The sequence below is a fragment of the Notamacropus eugenii genome, chromosome 3 (assembly GCF_028372415.1).
Source record: "Notamacropus eugenii isolate mMacEug1 chromosome 3, mMacEug1.pri_v2, whole genome shotgun sequence".
Taxonomy (NCBI): domain Eukaryota; kingdom Metazoa; phylum Chordata; class Mammalia; order Diprotodontia; family Macropodidae; genus Notamacropus; species Notamacropus eugenii.
Genome location: NC_092874.1, coordinates 229662751 through 229683198, shown reverse-complemented (window position 1 = coordinate 229683198; position 20448 = coordinate 229662751). Strand labels below are relative to the sequence as shown.

The following is a 20448-nucleotide window of genomic DNA, read 5'->3' as shown; positions in this document are numbered from 1 at the left end:
AATATGCAGAATGAGGTACACTTTGAGGCAAAATTGATTTAGGAATTTGTTTTCCTTGAGCATATAGATTGCAACAAGGATTTTGTATTTCTTTTTCATTTAGTAGAAGGCAGAGGTAGGGTCAGGGGGTGGAAAAACAGAGAAAAATATTTGGTAGTTGAAAAATATCTTTTTAATAAAGATCAGGAAGCATCTCTCAACTCAACAAAAAGGGAGCCAAACAAACCACTGGAGAAGGAAGGACTTCAAAGGTGATTTGTTACCTTGCACCTCAGGGCTCCCATCACCTCCTTGTTCGTCAGGGTATAAATAAAAGAGTTGAGCTTGGGGATTACAGCTGTATAGAAAAGGAAGACGATTTTGTCCCTGTCCTGAGTAGCATTGGCTCCGGGTTGCATGTAGACAATGATCTCAGTCCCAAAGAAGAGTGTGACAGCCCTTAGCTGGGAAGAGCAAGTATAGAAGACTTTTTGGTGGCCCTGAGCAGAGGCTACCCCAAGGATGGTAATGAGAATTCGAACATAGGAAAACAGGATCAGAGCAAAAGTGGTCATGATAAAGAACAGGATGAAAACAAAATTCGCAACCTCCCCCCAGAATGTGTCTCCACTTGCCAGTCTCAAAACTAAGGAGAAGAAAAGAGTGGCTACCCAGCTCCTTCTACTCCCTGAGCTCCCTGCAATGTAGGTACAGATGTCTGGGTCAGGAGACACCTCAGTCTCATCTCTGTCACTCAATTCCATGAAAATAACTAGAGATGGATAGAATATCTCAAGCTGCAGAGAAACTGAAGTCCAGAAAAAGACAAATAGACAATCAGTTTACCCAGAGAGTCTATGGTAGATGCCCTTGTAGAATGCTAGGGAGATGTGGAGTCTCAGCATGTGTGCCTGCTGGTCAAGATGGAAATCACCTAGTTTTCCTCTCCCCTCAGTTTTTAAGCAATTAACACTCACTCAGACTGGAGGAGCCAGAATTTAATTAACAAGCAAGTCTTCCGTATCTTGATGTGAAGGGAGGAAGCCATAATTCCACATTGCTCTTAAGAATGTGAAGTTGAGTTAAAAATAATAAGACAATTTTCATGCACAACAAGCTGGCAAGCAGTCTGGCAGATGGATGGAATGGAAGCTTAAGAACTATGCTGGGAACCTGGAGATAATCATTGCCACTATAAGCTGGAGTACAAATAACCTGAAAGTAAAAGAAGCAGAATACTGGGCAAGATGCAAGAGGGAATCAGAATCAGAAGTACTGATATATTTCCTGCCCCAACAGCTCCCAACTGAAGCTACAACCACTGTCAAAAAAAATTTATAGGAGAGTAAAAGTTTAGATACTAAGACAAAGACAGTAATTTTGACTAGGCAATGCAGGAGAGCTTTGATGCTCTCTCATGAGCTAGGTTCTTCCATCTACTTCTCATCTGGATTAGCAGAGAGATCACCCTTCCATGGTCTTTTATGACCAGGGACACACCCTTTCCTTAAGTTGACTGAAGCATTTCTTTCCACCTCCTAAAAGAAGAAAGCAATATGAATGCCACATCAGACTTCCTTCGAAGAGGCCCAACAAAATCTGAACGGGATGAAAAATATGTCACTTCCAGTTTCATACCCCTTATAATCAGTGAATACATTGCTCTGGGTGTGAGCCACTCAAACTACAAATGTAACCTTTCCAAAATCTGAATGGGACATACTTTAATTCTTCACTGTGTTGGTTATTTGCTCCTTACATTGTGAAATCTCATCTTGTGGGTTGGGGAAGACTTAACTAATCCGCAGTGCCCTAGTCAACCTCTTCCCCACAGCATACCTACAACATATCATTTATGTCATACACATGTGGGAATAAATACATATGTAGAAATAGATACAGATGTCACTTTAAAGTTAACAAACCACCTTTCTCATGACAATATGTGAGTCAAGCAGTGCAAGTATTATTATCGATATACAAAGTGTCCATGCATTTTTAATAGAAATGATAGCTGATTTTGTTTTAAAAAATTTTCAGCTGTATTAATAAAATTAACTCATTTTTATTTTTGTTATTTACATAGCCTGTTATGTTTATAATCTGACATATATTGAATACAGCATGTCTAACATAAATAAAACCTGGACATAGTGTATAATCTTTTTATTCTGTTGCTTTAGCCTCATTGTTAATACATTACTTAATATGTTTGGTCTAAAAATCATTAAGGATAATGGTCCATTGCTTTTCTCTTCTGTATTTTTGGTTTGGTTATCAAGCCAACATTTATACCATAGAAAGAATCTGAAAGGATTCATTCCCTTCTATTTTTGTAAACACTTAATGTAATATTGGAATGAACTGTTCTTTGAATACGTGATGAATCCACTTAACAAATCTATATTCTGTCCTGGGCTTTTTTGTCTTGAGAGTTCATATATAGCTAATTTACTTGCTTTTTGCTGAAAAAGGATAATTTAAATTCTCTATTTCTTCTCCAGTTAATATGATGCTTTTATATTTTTTATAAATCCATCAATTTCATCAATGTTAACCATTTTGTTCCTGTATAATTGGCCAAAATAGGTATTTTATGGTGTCTTTTTTATCTTTAATTCTTCTGAGTTCTCTTTTTCTAGTATTGATGTTGGCAATTAGATTTTTTTTCTTGTTCATTTATTCCACTACCAATTTGGCTTATTTGTTTCATAAAGTTAGCTCCTGGTTTTACTTCTCATTTTGATGAGCTGTTGCTGTTGTTTTAATTTCAAATTTCTTAATATCTTCTTTGATTTTTCAAGATTTCTAGTTTAGTATCTACTTGGAGGTTTCTGATTTGTTGCTTGTCTAATTGTTTTAGAGGCATGCCCAAGTCATTATTCCAATCTTTCTCTCTTGAGATTAAGAAAGAGTTGAGAGATTTATATTTTCCACTAAGTTTGCTCTCCTTGCATCACAGAAATATTGTCTTATTATTGCCATTTGGGAAAAAAGGGAAAGGAAAGGAAAATATATAAGGGAAAAAATGAGGAGAAATGGGAAGGAATTTACTGTCTCATATAATGAGGGAATGTGTGATAAAGAGTGTATAAATATGGAGGAAGGGATGAGGGTATGTGTGATGTGAACCTCACTTTCATCTGAACTGGATGAAAGAAGGTTTAACTCAGTTTCTCTCACACACACACTCAAAAACATACATGTACACAAACACACACATGCAGTGGATTTTTTTTTTGTACAAATACATTAAGCTTAGCGAGGAAATATAGGGATAGCAATGGAATAGGGTGGTTTAGAGACAGTGTAGTGAATGTCTAAGCAAAACAAAATCTAATGTGGCTGTGATGGATCATGAAGGGGAAATTAATAGGAAAGAAAGAATGAGAATTTAAGATGGTGACTAGATAAGAGGAAGAAAAGAGGAGCCATGGGGCAAAGAGATCACTGTTAAGCAAATTCCTCTTTTTACCACCTTCTTTGTAAAGAGAGGGTGCGGGCAAAGAAAACAAAAAAAAGATATTAGTGTGTGTATTTGTCAACTTTATAGTTATACTGTTTAAATTTCTATATTTACTTGATTTTCAGTTGTTTCAGTCACATCTCAACTCTTTGTGACCCCCATCTGGGATTTTCTTGGCAAAGATACAGCAGTAGTTTGCATGGAAGGGAATATATGATTAATGATGATAACCACGAACATGAATAGAATGAAGTCACCTACAAAATGGAAGAAAGTACAAATAAAGTTTAGAAAGTAGAGCCCAACAAGTTGTTTAAAAGAAGAATATAGACACATACAGAATTCCATATAGCATATTCCATATAGCTATATTTCATATAGCCATATTCCATATAGCAATCCACAAATAGCATTCCAACATGGGAGTATATCCTAAGAAAAGATAAGTGTAGGAGATTAAACAGCCAGTAACAACATAATATCTGGAAAGCACCTAACACATGGCAAATGCTTACAAAATGTTCATACCCTTCTTTCTTCGATAAATAAGTCAAACAGTTATTGACATCAAACAAGATGTGTATTACCTTGACTTTCAGGGTGCGACAAAGTACGTGTACATGCTGATACATGTGGGCAATATCACTCCAGTCAGCTGGCTACCTTTTCTGACTCTGTGATAAGTGGCTATGCACAAATGCTAGCTGAAACTACATGTTCCAAGTTCATCTTCAACAAGGTCTGGCCACACTAGAAGAGACAGAGTTGTACTTGGTCCCCTCTGGACAGCAGCACAAAGCATCGAAAGTCAAAGATCAGGTGGGGAGGGATAGCACAATTATCAAAAGAAGAAAGAGTATAATTGAATTAAGTAGTTATTTAGTGCTACTATATGCCAGCAACTGTGTTAACAATTTTAGCTATAAAAACAAAAAGGAAACAGCCTCTATCTTTCAGGATTTTACATTCTTCTGAGGTAAAATAGCATGTACACAGGTAAGGAAATACATTGTACATACAAAGTAATTTCAGGGACAATGATACTGATGGCTGGGGGGTAGACAGAAATTGGTTCAGATTTCAGGTAGGACTTCATTACAGTCAAGCTAGAGTGTAATGTAGAGAACTAAGTATTCTAAGGGAAGGAAGTGAGGAATGAGTACACTCCAGACATAGAAAGCAGTCAGTAAAAATGCAGAAAAGTAGTGACAGTATCATCATGTCTGGGAAGAAGCAAATAGGTCTGGATGGCTGTAACATACAGTTCATGGTCAGGAGCAATGTGTATAGATTCTAGAAAAAAAAACATCTAGCCAGATTGTGAATGACTTTAAATACCAAATGCAGAAGTTTGTATTTTATCCTTGAAATAAAAGGGATACACCAAAGGTTCTTTAACAGAGGGAGTTTGAGGGAGTTCTTAAGCATGATAAAATGTGTGCCTGGGTGCAGCTAGATCTCTAGAGCAGCTAGTGGACAGAGTACCAGTCCTGGAGTCAGGAAGACCTCATTTCAAATCCCACATCAGACAGGTAATATGTCTGTGAACGTGGACAACTCTCTTAATTCTAATTGCTAGGAAAAAAAAGAAAGAAAGCTGTCTTCACAGATATTAACTTAGCAAAAGCTGTGTAGAGGGTGTATTCACAGGAGGAGAGGTTGGAAATAGAGAAACAAATTAGACAACTACTGTTGACAGTTCACACAAGAGGTGATGCAGGCCTGAGTTAGGGTAATGCTCATGAAAGTGTGGAGAGAAAAGCATGGATACAAGCAATATTATGGAGACAGCTACAAGAATGGGTGACTGATTGGACATGAGGCACAAGGTGGAGCAAAGCAAAGGATGACTCAGAAGCTTCACACCTAGAAGCATGGTGGTGCCCTCAACAAAAACACCAGGGATTAGAGGAATACAAAACCAGCTCTATTTGGGACTCCCTCACTGAAATTTGGGGATTCCCAGGCATTCACATGCAGAAGGTTAAGAGCAGGAGGCAGAGTCATCAGATAAGAGACTGATAATTGATCTTATGGGAGTTTATGACATCACCCCAGAGAGGGTAGAAAGGGGAAGGCAGGCCTGGGACAGAGGGGTGCCCATGACTGGGGCAGAGGTGTGAATGATGACACAACAAAAGACAAAGAAGGATTCAGTGGTCAGCTGTATCTAAAGCTGCAGAGAGGACACAGAAGAGGAAGAAGGAGACTGGGCTTTAGCCATCAAGAGGCACTGAGTTGCCTTGGAGAAAGCGGTTTCAGAGGAGTAATGGAGAAAGAGATCGGGCTGCCTGAGTTTGGCCTGGGGCTGCGTGTCCACATTCGTCTCCACCGACCCAGCTCCTATATACCCCTGCTCTGCCTTAGACTGACCATTTCTGTTCCCTCGAGGGCACAGGGGACCTCTGAGACTTATGGGAGTGCATGCCAGGGGCAGGGAGAATCACGCACCTCTGACCTCACTTGCCTGTGCCAGAACTAGCTCTTAGTCGCTGGGGTCCTGGGGCGCAGATCGAGCTTCAGTCCCACTGGCTGCCCACTGCGGTCCCTGAAGCAATCATGAGGGGTTGGGCCATGCAGCCCTGGAAGATCTTCACCAGGTGCCGCCCAGACTCCTACTTAGAGTAGGACGAGCAGAATGGTGAGGACATCTGGGTGAAACTGGAGGAAATCAAAGGGGTTCAGAGCTTGAGGAGATGACCCATTGGGGTGAGCACCATAGCCCTCCTGGCTGGGGAGAAAGTCGAGTTAAAAACAATTCTGGAGGAAGATTCCTTTCAGCACCAGACCAGGGGCATGGTGGACATGAAGAAAGTTTAGGAGAGGAACAAGGAAAGGATTCATGAAGAGGAGGACCTCAACTTGGGCACCTCGTTTTCAGCAGAAACTAACAGAAGGGATGAGGATGCTGACATGATAAAATACATTGACACGGAACTGAAGAAGAGGAAAGGAATTGTGCAAAAGGTGGAGCGAAAGGTAAAACTGAAGACTGCTGAAGACTGTCTCTATGAGCTCCCTGAGAGCATCCGAGTCTCCTGGGCCAAGAAAACTGAGGAGATGCTATCCAACAAGATGCTGAGTGGCATCCCTGATGTTCACATAGGCATTGAGGTCAAAATTAAAAATATCATTTCCACAGAGGACGCCAAGGCATGTCTACTGGCTGAGCAACAGAACAAAAAGAAAGACAGCCAGACCTCTTTTGTTCCAACTAACATGGCTGTGAACTATGTGCAGCACAACCCATTTTATCATGAGGAGCTCCACGCCCCAGTTGGGAGGCACAAGGAGAAGCCAAAAACTCCACCCTTCAGGGTGGGAGATCCTGAGAAGCCAGAAGAAGAGAGGTCTCCTCCCAAATGAAAGCAACCCCACCTCCCTCAACAACAAGGCAACTGATGATTATCATTATGAGAAGTTCAGGAAAATGAACAGACACTGTTGATATCAGTTCAGTGACTGAAAACTGGGGAGGGTTTTTTTTGCAGAGGTTTTATTTTTGTCAAGGCGCAATGTAAAATCACAAAAATAAAAGTTTCTTTTTTAAAAAAAGTGAGGCTGTGAGCAAATAAAGGCAACAAGTAAAGAGTGTTTTCTAGGTCTTCATCAAAGGCAGAAGAGACATGCTATTGTAGCTTGAAAAGAAGTCACAATCAAGTGAAAGTTTTTTAAAGGTGAAAGAGTTCTAGGCATCTTTGAATTCATCAAGGAAATAAACTAGATCAAAAGAATTTAAAGATTAGAGATAAAGTATAATCAAAAAACACAAGCTCCCATTTGACATTGGAGGGGACATGATCAAGGGCACAAGGAACAGAGTTATCATTAGCAAAAATCACCTTTGCCTCTGACACTGCAGCAAAGAGGGGAAGAATGAAAGATGTTGTTAAGGGTATTTGAGATCAGGAATTGAGGAAGAAAGGGAGTTCATCATAATAACCTCTATTGGTAAAATATGAAACAAAATCTTCTGATTAGAAGGAGAGGGGAGGGTAACATTAGTGACCTGAAGAAATAAGAAAAGACTTGGAATAAAAAAGTGCACCAGGGAACAAATCAGGGAAGAGTAAAAAGATAACCAGGCAGCCATAGGATCCAGTCAGGATATAATATTGATAATAAACATTTATATAGTGCTTACATTGTGCCAAGAACAGAGCTGGTCACTTTTCCATTATCTCACAACAACCCTGAGAGATAAGTGCTAATGTAATCTCCCTTTGACGCATGAGGAAACAAACTGTTTACTGAAAAGTATAGTGACTTAGTCTAGGGTCATCCCCCAGCAGGTGTCTGAGATCACATTTGAATTCAGATCTTGATGAATTGCTGACTCGAGGCCCAGAGATCTATCTATTGTTCCATCAAATTGCCACATTTAAAGCAAACCAATTCAGCAGGGTTCTGTGATTTTTGTCAGCTACAAGTAAGAAGGAGTGGAGGCGGAGCCAAGATGGTGGAGTAGAAAGACACAAAAATGCAGGCTATCCCCACACAACCCATAAAATACCTGTAAAGAGGGACTCTGAACAAATTTTGGAGCAGCAGAAGTGGAGAACAACAGAGTAGAGGAGATTTCCAGCCCAGGGTGACCTGAAAGGCCCACAGGAAACATCAATTGCACCAATCACAGAATGGATCCCAGCCCAGCCTTGGCTGCCACAGTGCACAGCTCACAAACAGCCCTCAGGGGCAGAATCTCCAGTCAAGGAATGTCTGGTGGAGGAATCCCTAGGCAGCAACTCTAGCAGGTTCACAGATCCCTTAACCCACAGGTGCCAAAGGTCAATGACAGGGTTTTTCAGCTGGCCAGAAAGGGAGAAGGGCCTTCCCATGGCTCTGGCAGCAGGTAGCAGCCACAGAGGCCACGCAGTAGCCAGTAAAGCCCCTACATCCACTGTTGGATCGTAAAACCCCTGGGGGAACTGAGGAGCTGAGTCTTACCTCAGTCCTGTGTAGAGGCCCTGAGGGAGCTGGTCTTTCTCTCCCACTGAATGGCAGCCCTGCCCCCACAGCTTGATTGAATCCCAGCCCCCCAGTGCTGGCTTGGCAGAACTGGGGGCCAGGTGGTTGTGGAGAGGAAACTCTGCTAAGATTCTGGGCACAAAAATCCCTCCCTGCTCCCAGACCAGTGTATGCTCTTGATTGTGCCACCTTGGAGGAACTGAGATTTTACAGATTCCCAGAGTATACCCTACTCTTGACAAAGGATTCAAAAGTCAAGTAACTGGTTGGGAAAATGCCAAAAAAAAGGGAAAAAAATAAGACCATAGAAGGTTACTTTCTTGGTGAACAGATATCTCTTCCCATCCTTCAGATGAGGAAGAACAATGCTTACCATTAGGGAAAGAAATGAAAGTCAAGGCTTCTGTATCCCAAACATCCAAAATAAATATTCAATGGGCTCAGGCCATGGAAGAGCTCAAAAAGGATTTTGAAAATCAAGTTAGAGAGGTAGAAGAAAAACTGGGAAGAGAAATGAGAGAGATGCAAGAAAAGCATGAAAAGCAGGTCAACACCTTGCTAAAGGAGACCCAAAAAAGTGCGGAAGAAAATAACAACTTGAAAAATAGGCTAATTCAATTGGCAAAAGAGGTTCAAAAAGCCAATGAGGAGAAGAATGCTTTCAAAAGTAGAATTAGCCAAATGGAAAAGGAGGTCCAAAAGCTCAATGAAGAAAAGAGTTCTTTCCAAATTAGAATGGAACAGATGGAGGCTAATGACTTTATGAGAAACCAAGAAATCACAAAACAGAACCAAAAAAATGAAAAAATGGAAGACAATGTGAAGTATCTCATTGGAAAAACAACTGACTTGGAAAATAGATCCAGGAGAGACAATTTAAAAATTATGGGACTACCTGAAAGCCTTGATCAAAAAAAGAGCTTATGCCTCATCTTTCATGAAATTATCAAGGAAAACTGCTCTGATATTCTAGAACCAAGGGACAAAGTAAATATTGAAAGAATCCACTAATCACCACCTGAAAGAGATCCACAAAGAGAAACTCCTAGGAGCATTGTGGCCAAATTCCAGAGTTCCCAGGTCAAGGAGAAAATATTGCAAGCAGCTAGAAAGAAACAATTCAAGTATTGTGGAAATACAATCAGGATAACACAAAATCTAGCAGCCTCTACATTAAGGGATCAAAGGGCGTGGAATATTATATTCCAGAAGTCAAAGGAACTAGGACTAAAACCAAGAATCACCTACTTAGCAAAAGTGAGTATAATACTTCATGGGAAAAATGGTCTTTCAATGAAATAGAGGACTTTCAAGCATTCTTGATGAAAAGGCTAGAGTTGAAAAGAAAATTTGACCTTCAAACACAAGAGTCAAGAGAAGCATGAAAAGGTAAACAGTAAAGAGAAATCATAAGGGACTTACTAAAGTTGAACTATTTACATTCCTACATGGAAAGACAACATTTGCAGCTCTCGAAACTTTTTTCAGTATCTGGGTAGTTGGTAGGATTACACACACATACACACACACACACACACACACACACAGAGCACAAGCTGAATTGAATAGGATGGGATGATATCTTAAAAAATGAAATTAAGCAGTGAAAGAAAAATATATTGGGAGGAGAAAAGGAGAAATGGAATGGGGCAAATTATCTCTCATAAAAGAAGCAAGTAAAAGACTTCAGTGGAGAAAAAAAGGGAGGAGGTGATAGAAAAAACATGAAGCTTACTCTCATCACATTCGAGTAAAAGAAGGAATAAAATGCACACTCATTTTGGTATGAAAACCTATCTTCCAATACAGGAAAGTAGGGAAGAAGGGGATAAACAGGGTGGGGGGGATGATGGAAGGGACGATAGTGGTAACACTCTTGGGGAGGGACAGGATCAAAAGAGAGAATAGAAGCAATGGGGAGCAGGATAGAATGGAGGGAAATATAGTTAGTCTTACACAACATGACTATTATGGAAGTCATTTGCAAAACTACACAGATATGGCCTATATTGAATTGCCTGCCCTCCCAAAGGGAATGGGTGGGGAGGGAGGGATAGGGAGAAGTTGGAACTCAAAGTTTTAGGAACAACTGTTGAGTATTGTTCTTGCAACTAGGAAATAGAAATACAGGTAATGGGATATAGAAAGTTATCTTGCCCTACAGGACAAAAGAGAAGATGAGGATAAGGGAAGGGAGGGATGTTAGAAGAAAGGGCAGATTGGTGATAAGGGCAATTAGAATGCTCAGCGTTTTGGGGTGGAGGGAGAGGAGAAATGGGGAGAAAACTTGGAACCCAAAATTTTGTGGAAATGAATGTTGAAAACTTAAATAAATAGATTAAAAAATCAAATTAATGGAGGGAAATGGTGGGGGTAATTCAGACAAGGGGACTGGAATGTCATAAGTGTTGAGAGGATAGGGGTGTAAGAGATTTAAGGGTAGATAGAGCATAAAACTGAACAGCTCAACAAGAGCTTGTCTGTGAAGGGACATTTCAAAGGTAGGCCACTGGTAATGGACTGTGAAAGCAGTACAGGTTAAAATGGCTTGAGAATTGGCCTGAAAAACAAAGAATAGATTTAAGAGTTATGTGAGGCAGGGAGAGAAGCAAATGTCAAAGGTTAATGGCACATAGGAAAATTTTTGCTTTCTGGTTTGTACAGATGAACTTGTGAATGATGATGAGATCAAAGCACAAGTGACTACCCTCTGTGGGAGAGAAAGAGATGTGGAAAGAAGGTCAAGTCCTGGTACTTGAGGGGTCAATAAAATAGCAAATGAGAGTGTTGAGGGATATAAACAGGCGTGTTGAAGAATGCAGAAGGGGCAGGTAGGTGGTACAGTGGATAGAGGACTGACGATAGAAGCAGGATGACCTGAGTTCAGATGTGTCCTCAGACACTAGCTGTGTAACCCTGGGAAACTGACTAAACTCCAATTGATTCCAAAAAGAAATGAAGTCTGTCAGACTGACAAATGATCTGAGGGGTCGGTAAATAACTACCACCAGAATCTCAGTAAGATGATCTCTTTAAATAGGGCCAAGTGAGGTAGAGATAGAGTTTAGGTCAGATCTACTGATGCTAGAACCAAAGGAGCTAGACATAGGCTGTAAATAAATCCAAGGTAAGAATAGGACTCAGAACCTCATGCAGTTAATGATTAAGAAAAGGACATTTCTTGGCAGGGAATATTCATTTCATAATGATGATGGAAATCAGAGGATTTGGACAGAAGCGGCCATAAACAAGGGTAGTCTAAATAACACTCACCTCCTAATTTAGATCAAGCCAAATTCTGCAACTCCTCCAGTAAAGTCTACATTCATTAAAGGTGACCTTGTTATATCTGTGTCTCTGTGTCTGCAGCCTTTGTATAATGTCTTACACATAGCAAGCACTTAGTGAAAAGTCCTTGAACTGATGTGAGTAATCCCTCACACTGGTCAACTTTTATAAAGCTTATTCTGTGATAGTTCTGGCCATCAAAGTAGTGGTGCTGGACAAAGCCAACAGAATGCCTTACCACAGAAGAAGACCAAGGCTCTATTTCAGGGTTCTATTGCAGAGAGAGGTCCCAAGCCCTAGGGTTTAAGGTATGTCAAAGTTGGCATTGTAAACTCACACTAAATTACTCACATTTTGTCCTGTAATTCATGTGAATCCCTCTCAAACTGCCGAACTAAACTCAACACATACTCATACACTCAACACTCCCAAATAATACCACAGAATTCAAACCACAGAATCTGTGTCAAAAGTAACCTTAAGGAGTTTAATTTCTAGCTCACAGACTTCTCCACCCCAACCACTGCCCTTCCACTTGGAGACTTCAACATACATGTTTATGTCCTGCAGACAAACACTTCCTAGTCCCTCTATTCCAAGCCATACCTGAATATTCCTCCAAAGTGGACATTCAGCCTCCATTTGAAGCACAAACCTGAAAACAGCCACTAGATCAGAATCTTAGGTGAAAGTTGACAGATTCTTGGGACCTTCACAAAAGAAGAAGTCCTTCTGAAAGACCAGGCCCATCTCAATCATAATCCTCCAGGAATATCCCTACTTCGCAAAAGATCTAGGGGTTCAGGTCCCTCTCCTTTTACAAAGATCAGGTCATGGTGGTGAAAAATGCTAAATATGCAGAATGAGGCACACTTTGAGGCAAAATTGATTTAAGAATTTGTTTTCCTTGACTATATAGATTGCAAAAAGTATTTTCTATTTTTTTCTTTTAGTGGAGGGTAGGGGGAAGAACAAATGAGGGTGTTTGGTATTTGAAAAGTATATTTTTTGATATAAAAATCAGGAAGAATGTCTCAACTCACCAAAAAAGGAAGAAAAGTAAACCACTACACCAGGAAAGAATTTCAAAAGTGTTTTCTTATTTTGTGCCCCAAGGCTCCCATCACCTCCTTGTTCCTCAGGGCATAGATAAAAGGATTGAACAGGGTGGTTACAAATGTGTAGAAAAGGGAGAGATTTTGGTTCCTGTCTTGAATAGCATGGACTTTGGGTTGCATGTAGCAATGGTCCCAGTCCCAAAGAGGAGTGTGATAACCATTAGGTGGGAATAGCAAGTAGAGAAGACTTTTTGGCGGTCCTGAGCAGAGGCTACCCCAAGGATGGTAATGAGAATTTGAATGTAAGAAAACAGGATCAGAGCAAAGGGAATCATGATAAAGAGTAGAGTGAGAACAAAATTCCCAACCTCTCCCCAGAATGTGTCTCCCCTTGCCAATCTCAAAACAGTCAAATCATCACATAGGTAGTTGTGAACAATGTTGATGCTGTAAAAGGGTAAGGTAAATATGAATATGGAGTGAGTGGTGCCTGTTATGATGCCCACTAGAAAGAAAGCACCCACCATACCCACAAATACCTGCGGATTCATTAACGTAGCATAATGCAGGGGCTGACAAATGGCAGCATAACGGTCATAGACATGGCAGGGAGCAGGCAGCATTCATCAGTCCCAAAGAGAGCAAAGAAAGACATCTGAGTGAAGAAGCTGGCAGGAGACATTGCAGGATGTGAGGAGAGATCAATCAGCATCCTAGACAGAATACCATAGAGAGACGTTGAAGGAAAAAGTACATGGGAGTGCTCAGGGCTGGGTCCAGCAGGATAAGGATGATGATCAGGGAGTTGCCCAGAAAAGTTATCAAGCAGACAAAGAGCACTCTCCAAAAAAGGGCACTCTGGTAGGCCCCCAGATATGGGAATCCCAACAAAATAAACTCAGTCACTGCTGTCCCATTAGCATCATCCGTGTCCCTAAATCTGTATGTAGGGTCAGGACCAAAAGAGACTTGATCATAAGCCCAAAGAAGAGAAAGAGACAAACTGCTACAGTAAGAGAGACTGAAATATAGAAGACAAGAATGTCCCAAGTGTGGAGATTGTGATGGATGAGCAGTGGGGTATTAGAATGTTCTTTCTGAGAAAGCTATAGTATAAATTACATTTTAACCTATCAAAAGGAAAATAGGATCTAACCTGGAAAGATGTTGCTGAATGTAGCATCAAGGTGGTCCCTTCTACCTCACAAAGTTCTTGTTTTTATAGGCAAAAAGCTCAGTCTTTCTGTATTAAAAGTAATTAAATATTTGAACAGATATAGTAAGGAATAGACAAATACGTGAGGGGTAGAAAACACAGAAAGAAAAGAAAATGGAAGAGAGTGGATAGAGGAGAGAGGGAGAGAAAAGTGAGGAGAGAGCAAAAGAAACAGAGGAACACTTTGAGTTAGAGTGAGACATAAAATAAAGAGAAAGAATGTGGGAATTCTTAATCTTTAGGTATGATCCCCATCACCCATGAGTATCTTTCCCAGAGAACCTATTAGAGGTAATAGCTGCTATCAGCCATTCCCATGTGGTTTTCTAGTTTATTGTCCCTGAGCCAAAGCCCATGGGGACCCATGATCCCCAGAGTGGGAAACAGGAGAAAGGAAGATCAGACTGTAATCTACAAGAAAGAAGGAAGTCAGAAGGAAAATTTTGTCCTTAGGCCCTGACCTTCCTAAGGAGAAGTAAACAGTAACTACCCAAATCCTAGTACTCCCTGAGTTACCTGCAATATAGGTACAGAGGCCTGGGTCAGGAGACACATCAGTCTCATCTCTGTCACCCATACTCCACCAAAAAGATTAGAGATGGAGAAAATATCTCAATCTGAGGGACAAATGTGGGTCCAAGAGAGGCAAATACACACCCAGTGATACCCATTGGGTCTGAGGTAGATGGTGTTTCATGATGTTAGGGAGATGTGAATTCTCAAGACACATGCCTGCTGGTCAAGATGGAAATCACCTAGTTTTCCTGCCCTCAGCCACTAGGCAGTTAACACTCAACACAGACTTCATCGACAAGCAAGTTTTCTTCTCTTGATACAAGGGAGGAAGCCACAAGCACACATTGCTCTTAAGAATGTGGAACTGAGTAAAATTTTTTTTGGAAAAATCAATTCAGGTAAAACTGGCAAGAAACCTGTCAGACAGATGGCATGACAGCATAGCAACTGTGATGGGAATCTAGAGATAACCATAGCTACCATGCCACCATAAGCTAGAAGTTTACAGTGTAAAGAAGAGGAAAGAGGGGGATGCCACCAGCAGCAGCAGTACCGGAGCCTTCCTGCCACAGTATCTCCCAGCTTCATCCACTACCACTGCCAGCAAATTGGCAGGGGAGAAAAAAGCTAAAATACTGAGACAAGGTGGGTAACTAATACCAGGCAATGCAGGCACCACTGAGAGTTTTGAAGCTTTCTCATGAGCTAGGTTCCTCCATCTACTTCTCATGGGAATTAGCAGAGATCTCCCTTCCATGGACTTGGCTATTCTTCTATGAGCAGGGACATAAATTTCCCTCACGCTGACTGAAGCATTTTTCCCACCACTTAATGGAGGAAAGAAATATGAATGCTTTTTCAGACTTACTTTGCAAAGGCCCAGCAAAGACTAAAGAAGTTGAACCAATAGGTAACTCCTAATTTCATACCTTTTCTAATCAGTGAATACATCACTTTGGGTATGAGCCACTCAAACTATAAATGCAACCCCTCCAAAATATGAATGGGAAACATGTTAATACATCACAGCCTTGGTTATCTACTCCTTCCATTCTGCAATCTTATCGTGTGGATTGAGGGAAACTAACCTGATCAGGGGTGACCTAATCAACCTGCTCCCCACAGCATACCCACAATACATATTATGTGTTATGTACATCTGGGTTTATATACATATGTAGAGACAGATACAGGTGTCACTTTAAAGTTAACAAAGCACATTTCTCGCCACCACCTGTGAATGCAAGTTTAAATATTGGCATAAAAACTGTCCATGACTTTTTAATAGAAATCCATGCTGATATTTGTTTTAAAAGTTTTTCAGCTATATGAATGAAATGTCATTTTCATTTTGTTTGTATTAACACAGTCTGTAATGTTTATAGTTTTACATGTATTGAACACAGAATTTCTGATATAAATAAAACCAAAACATAGAGTATAATCTTTTAATTTGTAGCTATAACCTCACTGCAAATATTTTACTTAATTTTTTATAATCATTAAAGATAATGATGCATTGTTTTCTTTTTCTTTTCTATGCATCTGGTTTAGATATCAAGCCAATATTTGCAATAGAAAGAGTTTGGTAGAATTCTTTCTCCTTTTTTTGTAAACAGTTTAAGTAATACCGGAATGAATACTTCTTTGAATGTTTGATGAATGTATATAGAAATCTATCTTGTTTCACTTTGAGAATTTTTTAAGGCTAATTTCCTTTTTTTTCTGAAAATGGATAATTTAAATTCACTATTTCTTGTCCAATTAATCTGAACGTTTTGTATTTTTGTACGGATCCATGAATATCATTGATGTTAACAGTTTTGTTGGCATACAATTGGACAAGATAGATTTTTATAAAATCTTTATTTTGTCTTCATTTTATCTGAATTCTCTTTTTGTAGTTTCGATGCTGGCAATTAGATTTTCCTCTTGCTCATTTCATTTAATCCACTAACTCTGATCGTGTGGTTTCCTTCTCTGGCTCTGTGATTAATGACGATGCACATATGCTAACAACTGGAACAACATGTTCCAGGTTCACCTTCAACAAGACCTGGCCATACTAGAAGAGACACAGTTGTACTTGGTCCCCTCTGGACAGCAGATCAAAGGCATCCCAAGTCAAGGACTAAGGCAGGCATCATAGCACATTTATACAAAGAAGAAAAAATGCAATTATATTAAGTTTGCATTTAGTGGTACTACATGCCAGCAACTGTGTTAAAAATTATAGATAAAAAAAACGAAAGGGAAATAGTCTCTACCTTTAAGGATGTTACATTCTTCTGAGGTAAAACATCATGTGCACAGATAAGGAAATACAATGCATAGTGAAATTAACTTCAGAGGGCACAATATGAATGATTAGGGGTGAGAGATTAGTAAAGATTTCATACAGGACACCCTCACCATCAAACTAATCCTTACTGAGAGCTGAGGATTCAAAGAGACAGAAAGGAAAAAGGGGCATATTCCAGTCATAGGAAACAGCCTGGAAAGGAGGAGAAAATTAGGGGCAGTACTATGATGTTGGGGAGAAGCAAATAGACCAATTAGGCTAGAACATAGAGTCCAAAGTAGGGAGCAATGTCTATTTCATCTAGAACAATTGGTTGAAGCCAGATTGTGAATGCCCTTAAAAACCAAAAACAGGAGTTTATATTATTCGTAGAAATAAAAGGAAGCCACTAACGGTTCTTCAACAAAGGAGTGACATGTTCAAACCTGTGCCTGGGGACAACTTGATGATTAAAGTCAGCTACATGGTACACTGAACAGAGTACAAGCCCAGGAGTCAAGAAGACCTGAGTTCAAATACAACATTAGACACTAGCTAACTATGTGACAATGGGCAAGTCACTGAATGTCAATAGTTTCCAAAAAGAAATTAAGTCTGTGAGTCTAAGAAATTATTTGAGGGGTCAGAAATTAACAGCAACCAGGATCTTATTAGGGTAATCATTTCAATTAGGGCAAATTGAGTTAGAGATAGAATTTAGTCAAATCTGCTGAAGCCAGAACCAAGAAAGATAGACACAGGCTGTAGATCCATCCAAGTTCAGAGTAGGACTCAGAACTTCATGGGGTTAATGACTTCAAAAGGACAGATCTGGACACGGAGTATTCATCTCATAGGGATGATGGAAATCAGAGGAACTGGACAGAAACAATTTAAACAAGACTTACCACCTAATATAGATCAAGGCAAAATTCTGCATCTCCTCCAGTAAAATCTAAGTTCCTTAAATGAGACCTTGTTATATTCGTATCTCTGTGTTCTCAGCCCCCTGTACAGTGATTTCCACATAATAAGTACTTAATACATGCTTGTTCAACTGATGGGAATACTCCCTGCCACTGGTAAACTTTTATACACCTAATTCTCTTATAGTTCTGACCAACAAAGCAGTTGCTGGTACTGAACACAGCCAATGGAATGCCTTACCACAGAGGAAGTGGAGGGCTTCATTTAAGATTCTAGTGCAGAGAGGGGTCTCAAGCTCTCAGGGAGTAGGGTCTGACGTGTCAAAGCTGGTAAATCATACTTACATGGAATCATTTAGATTGGGTTCCTTAATCCATGTGAATCCCTCTCAAACTGCAGCACTAGACTCAGCACACACTTACATACTCAACACCCCTTAATATTACCACAGAATTCAAAATGCAGAATCTCAGTATTAAGGAGGTCAGTGTCCAGCTCACAACCTCATTCACCCCAACCACTGCCCTTCTACTTGGAAACCTCAACTTACACATTTATGTCCTTCACACAGGTTTCCTAGCCCCTCTATTCCAACACATATGTGAATATCCCTCCAGAAAAGGGTCATTCAGCCTGTACTTGAAGCACAAAGCAGAAAACAGCTACCAAATAAGAATGTTAGATGAAAATTGACAGAGATTCCTGAGAACTTCAAAAATGGAAAAATGTCCTTCTGAAAGAGGAGCCCCATCTCAACCATAATCCTACAGGAATAGATCGATGGGTTCAGACCCCCCTCCTTTTGCAATAATCAGAAGATACTGGTGCACAACACCAAATAGTCATGGTGGTACTCACTTTAGGGCAAAATTGATTTAGGAATTTATTTTCTTTGACTATATATATTGCAACAAGGATTTTGTTTTTCTTTGTCCTTTAGGGAAAAGCACAGGCATGAAAGAACAAAAATAAGTTTGATAGTGGAAAAATATAAAATTTGAAGTAAATGCAAAGAGCAAACATCTTTCAACTCACCAAAAAGGAAGTCAAGCAAACCACTGGGCCAGACAAGGACTTCAAAGGCGTTTTGTTACCTTGCGCCTCAGAGCTCCCATCACCTCCTTATTTCTCAGGGTATAGATGAAAGGGTTGAACAGGGGAATTACAACTGTGTAAAAAAGGGAGAGGATTTGGTCCGTGTCCTGAGTAGCATTGGCTCTGGGTTGCATATAAGCAAGGATTGCGGTTCCAAAGAAGACTGTGACAACCATGAGGTGGGAAGAGCAGGTAGAGAAGACTTTTTGGCGACCCTGAGCAGAGGCTACCCCAAGGATGGTAATGAGAATTCGAAAGTAGGAAAATAGGATGAGAACAAAGGGAGTCATAATAAAGAGTAAGGTGAGAGCAAGATTCGCAACCTCACCCCAGAATATGTCTCCACTTGTCAGTCTCAGAACAGGCAAAACATCACAAAAGAAGTGGTGAACAATGTTAGTGCCATGAAAGGGCAAAGTATAGATGAATATGGAGTGGAGGGTGCCTGTGATGATGCCCATTAGATAGGAAGCACCCACCATACCCACACATACCTGCTGATTCATCAGCATGGCATAATGCAGGGGCTGACAAATGGCAGCATTAACGGTCATAGGCCATGGCAGTGAGCAGGCAGCATTCAGTAATACCAAAGAGAGCAAAGAAATACATCTGAGTAAAACAACTGCCAGGAGAGTTGACAGGATGTGAGCAGAGGAGGTCAATCAGCATCCTAGGCACAATAGTTGTAGTGTAGAGGATCTCTATCATAGAGAGATGTCGAAGGAAGAAGTACATGGGAGTGCTCAGGGCTGGGTCCAGCAGGGTAAGGGTGATGATGATGGAGTTGCCCAGCAAGGTGACCAAGTAGATGAAGAACACTCCCCAAAAGAGGGCACTCTGGTAGGCCCCCAAATATGAGAATCCCAACAAGATAAACTCAGTCACTGCTGTCCCATTAGCATCATCCATGTCCCTAAATCTGCATGTAGGGTTAGAACCAAAAGACAGTTGTTCATAAGCCCAAAGAAGAGAAAGAAATAGACAAACTGCTGCAGTAAGAGAGACTGAATTATAGAAGACAAGAATTTCCCAACTGGAGATTGTGATGGATAAGCAATGGGGTATTAGAATATCCTTTCTGAAAAAAACTATAATATAAATTGTATTTTAACCTATCAAAAGAAAAATAAGATCTAACCTGGAAGCACCTTGCAGAATGTAGCATCAAGGTGGTTCTTTCCACCTCACAAAGCTCTCATATTTATGGGGAAAAACCTCATTGTTTCAATATTAAAGGTAACTGAAGATGTGAACAGATAAAGGCACTAATAAAGAAATATGAGAAGAGGAGAAAAGACAGAAAATAAAGAAAAGGGGAGACATTGGAGAGAAGAGAGGAGAAAAGACAGAAAATGAGAGAAAAGTGAAGAGGGAGCAAAAAGCAACAAAGGAACACTTTGAGGCAGACAGTGGGAGACATCAAATAAAGAGAAAGAATGAGGGAAGCTTTAAGCTTTAAATATGATCATCATCACCCATGGGTGTCTCTCCCAGAGGTGATAGAGGTAGTAGCTAGTATCAGCCATTCCCATGTGGTTTTCTGGTTTGCTGTCACTGAGCTCAAGTCCATGGGGACCCATGGGGACCCATGACCACCAGAGTAAGAAGCAGGGAAAAGGGAGATCAGACTGTAATCTACAAGAAAGAAGGA

General features: G+C 40.3%; 3 pseudogenes; 1 reads left to right on the top strand and 2 right to left on the bottom strand.

The window, feature by feature from the left end:
• Positions 1–245: 245 nt before the first annotated feature.
• Positions 246–14552, bottom strand: LOC140531989 (olfactory receptor 10P22-like; annotated as a pseudogene).
• On the top strand, positions 6020–6893 carry LOC140531088 (splicing factor C9orf78 pseudogene; annotated as a pseudogene).
• Positions 14553–18775: 4223 nt separating the features above from the next.
• LOC140531426 (olfactory receptor 10P22-like) lies at positions 18776–19706 on the bottom strand (annotated as a pseudogene).
• Between the last annotated feature and the right edge of the window lie 742 nt (positions 19707–20448).